This window comes from Nilaparvata lugens, chromosome 3 (assembly GCF_014356525.2).
Source record: "Nilaparvata lugens isolate BPH chromosome 3, ASM1435652v1, whole genome shotgun sequence".
NCBI classification, from domain to species: domain Eukaryota; kingdom Metazoa; phylum Arthropoda; class Insecta; order Hemiptera; family Delphacidae; genus Nilaparvata; species Nilaparvata lugens.
In genome coordinates, this window is record NC_052506.1 from 61,440,686 (window position 1) to 61,447,384 (window position 6,699).

The 6,699-nt window shown below is 31.5% G+C and overlaps 1 long non-coding RNA gene across 5 annotated transcripts in view; it reads right to left on the reverse strand.

The window, feature by feature from the left end:
* The window catches only part of LOC111059542, a 61,230-nt gene extending 55,582 nt beyond the window's left edge, over positions 1-5,648 (reverse strand). For 4 of the 5 annotated variants that reach the window (XR_005570853.1, XR_005570852.1, XR_005570851.1 and 1 more), the window contains exons 1-2: positions 5,374-5,648; positions 4,035-4,247 (exon numbers count right to left, since the gene is read on the reverse strand). This is a non-coding gene — a long non-coding RNA (uncharacterized LOC111059542). The other variant, XR_005570850.1, reaches the window with a different exon arrangement.
* Between the last annotated feature and the right edge of the window lie 1,051 nt (positions 5,649-6,699).

The window sequence follows — 6,699 nt, forward strand, 5'->3', positions numbered from 1 at the left end:
CATTTTCTTTGATTGTGGTTTGTAATGATGTGTGGACGCCATAATAACTCCATCATTGGGGGTAGACTTCCAGATTCAAATCTTATGCTAAAAAAGTGTTTATAAAACTTACTTCAAGTTTAGTAGTTATTATGGTGTCCACGCATCACTACAATCCACAATCAAAGAAAATGTAGTGTAAATACTTAATAATAATAATCAGTTTATTTCCATATCAAGCAAGATCACAAGATTGAAACCGTCAGTTTTTCCTAGCCTCTAAAATTTTTTAAAAGGAACATATGCACTATACAGTACAAAGAAAAAGAGAGTTAAACAGTGAATCTATAAATTGAATAAATATGAAGAATATATTATTGATATAGTAATATTATATAATATACAATATCATATAGTAAAATGATTGATATTAGTAGTCACTAATACTATATATCGGCCTGTCTCCCAAGATATTTCTTATTGAGATTTTAATTGGTTGCCTTTCAGAAATTTGTTTTGCTCTGGCAATTTATTGAAAAATATGACCCCTTTAATAAACGGATCATTCTCAGTTAGTTTCTTATTTACCCTTATCCTGTGATAAAATTTAGAGTTTCTAGTGTTTTTGCTATGTATGTCACTTGAAGCAGTCAATTTATGTGAATTTTTGTGGATGAAGATTATGGTTTTATATATGTAGAGAGCATAAACTGTCAATATTTTATAGTTTTGAAATGTAGTTCTACAAGAGTATCTATATCCTAGTCCAAAAAAATATATCAATATTCTTTTTTGAACGAGAAAAAGTCTATTCATGTATTTATTGGCAGCTCCTCCCCATATCTCTATACCATAGGCTATATGAGAGTACACGATTCCATAATAAACCAGAAGAAGCCGATCTTCAGTTAAATATTTGGATAGCCTTCAAGAATGTAGGAATTTCTATTTATTTTATTTGTGATGTTATTGATATGCTCTTCCCAGGTCAGTTTTTCATCAATGTGAATACCAAGAAAATTCACATTTTTCCTTACTTTTTAGTGGTTCATATCTACGAGAGCAGTTTGGATCCAGTGAAAATTGCTTGCAAGCTTCAAAGAGCACAACATTGGTTTTTTCAGGGTTGACAATTGAAGCAGTTGAGTTAAAGTACTTTGTTATTTCTGCAAGAGCCTGTCTATTTGATGTCTCCAACTGTGCAGTACAACTGTCCCATGTTAGCAGAGATGTATCATCTGCATATGATGATACTATTAGGCTGTTCAATATTTTAGGCATATCATTTACATCGATTAAAAAAAGGAGGGGTCCAAGAATAGATCCCTGGGGTACACTCTTTCTTACAATTTTCAAATTTGATCTAACTTTTGTACTTGCATTTTGAACCTCTAAGTCAATTTCTGTACATTGCAGCCTGTTTGAAAGATATGTCTCCATAACTATCAATGCTAGACATCTAATACCATGTTTTGTTGATACTATAGAATGGTCAACTGAGTTAAAAGCCTTTGAAAGGTCAATGAAAGTACCTGAAAGAGGTTTATTTTGGTCAAGGCATTCGTAAATCTTTTGGGTGAACTCAGCAATTGCATTTATTGTGGATAAGCCCCTTCTAATCACAAATTGAAGTTCGTTGAATATATTCTCTTTTGAGAAAAAATTAACAAAACGGTTGTAGAGTATTTTCTCGAAGATTTTGCTGAAAGTTGATAGAAGTGAAATTGGTCTGTAATGTTGGTCTTACTCCCTTTTTTATAAATTGGATTAACTATATCTAGCTTCAGTGACTCTGGGAACACGCCTTTTTCAAGACGTTATTGATTAATTTAATGTGTCAAGTAGAGCTTTGTTTCAGCAGCCAATACAAGAGCATATACAAAGTTTTCAGGTTCAAAGTTGTTTCAGCAATACAAAGAGCATTGTTGTCAGGTGTACCTGGAAATCTATATGAGATAGAGCGCTCTACCTTATCTCAGATTGTAGAGCACAAAAATACGCCCAGAGGGATTTTGAATTATACATCTGAATGGTAACAATCGGAAGATATTGTTGATCAAAAACTAAAATTAATCAAAATTGATTTTTTCTTCAAATTTCACTCATTTTAAAAAAATCATAACTAAGTGGACCTACTCATTGGAAATAGATAGTTCCGAATGATCTTATTTTATTCAGAATTTTATAACCTAAAAAAAGGTGAGAGAAAATTTTTCTGTCCAATTACGATATTTGGCAGAAATAGCTGAAAACTGGAAAATGAGCCGAGAATACGAGGTTTTTGAGTCACCCTGTATGTAGCACAAGGAAATTTTGCATGAAGAAATTGGTTCTGGACTTCTCTTATGTACCCAAATAATATATTGAAAAATCAGAACTACAATATAAATTGCAAGCACACCCCCTTTTTTATGTAGACATAGAGACCTACACCCCCTTTTCATATAGACCTATATTGACTGGACTAATAGCAATGGTTTACAAAACATTCTTCGGCGTGGGTTGCTTTTCGTGAATTAACGTGAGTCTACTTTGCGGCGTGCCTAAACGATTACTTGAAATAGAAATTATCAAGCCAAATAACTTACCTTGGAGGGCACACTTACTTCATACTTCTCTCCTTAGTCATGACCAGATATCTGGATTGACTGTGTCAGAGAGAGGACCTAACTTGGTCCTTGTCTTAGGGTTGACATGTAATAGTATATTTCGCACCTAGGGCCGAAAATGAGACTTTTCTGGCTCGAAATCGGTTTTGAGCCGGAAAAACATTTTTGCCCATGGTGAGAACGTTATTTTTCGCCACACAGAAAAATAAACAATATATATATGAAAATAATTTATTGTCTATTATAAGCACTTCCGAAAGCCAAAGTGGAAGGTCAAAGCTCTAGAAAATCTGAGGTAGGTAATCTGAATATCAGGAAATTGTCCAAGTATTTTTATTTTTTATTCTGATTTGTCTAAATAACCTAAAAGATTATGTTCAATTATGTAAGAGGTTGAGTTTAAACTTTTTATTCTTCCAAATGACAATAAGATGATATTATTATAAATGTTTTAATTATTATTGAATGATAAACACAAATAATGAAAAGTTTTTGATCAGCTGTTTTAGCACACTTGAAATTTGGCCAATCTGAATGTCAATGGAAGTTTAGGTTAGAAGTTCTATCCTACTCTGAAAATAGAATTATTTGAATAGTTTATAATAATATATATCTTATCTGTATTTTATTCATCCAAATAAAATGATAGTATATTATTGCAGAATACTTTATTGAATTCTAGAAGCATAAAATGATTCCGTTTATCCACCATGTTCCGTGATAAACGCAGTACTAGGAGGTTTGAGGTTAGATTCTATTATACTCTGAAAATTGAATTTGAATAGTTTATAATATCTCATTTGTATTTCATTCATCCAAATAAAATGATAGTATCTTATTACAAAATACTTTATTCAATTCTAGAAGCATAAACTGATTCCGTTTCATAAACTATTTTGTAAACACGTTTACATCAAATCAGAATCAGCTGACTTCAAGGTTATTTTACAGCCCTAGGGCCGTAAAAATTTTACCGGCCTGGTCAGAAAACAATCACTTTCGGCCTCCATATGACGCACGTAAACCAGCTCATTACATCCAAGTGGGGCGAAAACTATGTTAATAATATACACTTATTTACGTTTGTAAACTTAGTTAAACATATAAAACATCTACTAAAAATATAAACACAAGTACCAATAACGCAAACCGCCAATCACAAGAAAAGGGTGGTGATTGACTGCTCCAGAGCAAACGATAGATTGTTTTTTTTTCTTTAGGGCTACTTTTGAAAATATAAATATAGGCTAAATCTGAGTACCCTTTTTAGATTATTTCGTCACGACATGTTTCGGCTTCTAATGCTATTTTCAACTGTAAATGAAAATTGCATTAGTAGCCAAAACTTATCATGACGAAATAATTTAAAAAGGGCACTCAGATTTATATTTCTATTTATTCACAATTGATAGATATACGCATATGGATGCATAGCCTATCCCTTACCTTGAATTGATGACATTATCAACAATGCAGCATTTTACAAAGTCTTCAGTTCCATAGACGTGAAAAGTGCATAGCACCAGATCCCTATACCGAAGAAAGATAGAGCCAGCTTTTGAATCGTCGAATTCATTCTTTTAGTTTACAAGAAAACCTTTTGGCGTTACCAATGACTGAATGGCTGCTTTTTCAAGTGTACTTGACAGAATTGAAAAACTGAAAAGCAGGAAGATACATTCTGTTATTTAGATGATGCTACTGTGTGTGTTGATAGTCAAGAAAAACATTATTTCATTTTGAAAAGATTTTTAGATGCTACTCAAAAGTACTCTCAGTTGATTTAAAAGGGCCACTAACTAACTGTAATCGTTATATTCTTACTATAGTGTATGAGTAGGTACTACACAAGATTTCCATTTGCATTTCCATGCTCAGACCAATCGACAAATATGCTTACTGTGATCTCGGAATCGACAGAGCGTTTTGCATTATTTGGAATGCCAGAGTATCTCCATTTAGATCTAGCAGCCTCTTTTATGTTACAACTGAGATAATTTTCAACTACCAGAGGAGTTGCCACCAGTCGAACACCATATATAATTTACAAGGAAAGGCCAGGTTGAAAAATGGAATGGAATCATTTGGAAAACAATAAAAATAACAATCAAAAGCCAAAAGATTCAATTAAATATAAGAATAGGATAATGGAAACAGACCCTCCTTAATGCATCTACACGCAATAAATACATTGGTACGCAACAAATTAGGGGAGAGCTGAGTTTTTGCAGAAATATGACTTCAACATCTGTTTGAATCAACAAAACTTGAATAAGGGTTTATCAATGGTATAGCGGATACAAGTTTCTGTTATTGTAAACATAAAGTTTGAAAATAGGTTGTACATTTATTTTACACAAAACTTAAATTCATAAAAACTTGACTAGGTAGCTTGATGTAAACGACCCTAAGGCTAAGACATTGCACATTATTTATATAAAGAATACAGGTGCCGGTAGGCCTACTTGGATACTCTGCAGTAGGTGGCCTAAGGTAAACGTGTAAATCAAACTATCAACTTCAACATTATTTTTAGTAAAAATCTACATTTATTTAAAAATTTGTAAAATATATATTTTATTTGAGAACCAACCAGCAGAAATTAAAAAACAACCAGTTGACTAAAATGTACGGTAACTTACTTAAAACAAGAGGATTGAAATGTTTGCTAGAATGCGTTGTCAGGTTTTTAACTACTTTAGTGACAGAGTTTACGCGATTCCTGATTTGTCAAAACAGAAAACTAAAACTTTCTAAACTTTATCTATATGATAATTAACATTACCTGAATTCAAAAATGTTGTATTTTGCAACACTGCAAGCACGTGTTTTTTCATGTCAGTTTAATGTTGATATTGCTCTATGAAATCTGTAGACTTTGTATTGTTTAATAACATAAAATATATAGGCTATAATATATGTTTATATATCTAAATATATATATAAATCCAGGCAAATAAAATTTACTGGTCAATTTTCACAGAGTAATAAAGTTAATCACGCAGGTACTGCGTTTCTGTTTCTTGACTTGTTACTTCTTGTTTGGTTATGTATTCTTGAAGAGTACAAGAGATTCTTGAAGAGTGACGACTTGAACACAACGAGCTAAAATATAGTAAACTATAGAGTGGCTGAGTGGCCGCTATACCTGTTACGAATTGAACATGGGAAGCCATGACAGAGAGAGGCAAGAAGCGGCGGAAAATTCGAATGGCCCTATTGATATAATAGAAAATTGCATAAAAGACAATGTGGAAATCAGTTATATTTCATAAATACTACTATTAAATAAATACTGGTTCACTATGTCACGTTATTTTTTATAATTAAATAACGATTAGCCTCCTGCTTGGCATCAATCGGTAGAGCATAAGAATATTTTAATAATTATAAAAATCTGGTCGTGGTTTTTTCTAGGATATAGTTCCATAAAAATCTTTATAAGCCCAGATATGAGCTTCCACAATAATACTGATAATTTATTAAAAAATATATATATATAAAGCTCATATCCTACAGTATTGAGGAATAAAAATAAATCGTACACCATAAAAATTTTATACATATATTAACAAATATCTCAAAAATAAATCAGAGCAAAAATATATAGAGCGACAGAATATATAATATAACAAGAAACGAAATCAATAAAATATCACAGATTAATATTATTCTTTAAATTCTATAGCATGAAACGCTACCATGTGCTTTCATTTTTATGATCATATGCATTTATTTGCATTTAGCTACGATATCAACTTGCTGATACTTGTCAACTTGGACAATTCTATTTAGAATCTAAATATCTCAAATCAGCATGATAAATTGGCAAACTAGTAATCCAAATATATATATATATTAAATTCTATAGTTTCTAATAGATTTCTTTGTAATAAATATATTTTTTTATCTCAGGGTGCGGGATTCTGCACCTGACGGAATAGATAGATCAATTCATCTAGTGAATCAGAGCTACATAAAATTATCGCAAATTATATTGTAGAAATTAATGATCATATAAATAATGTATTAACAGCCTGGATCTTAGTCTTCTTTGATTGATGGATCATTTGATATATGGATTGATTCGTTACTATCTAATAAAATACCT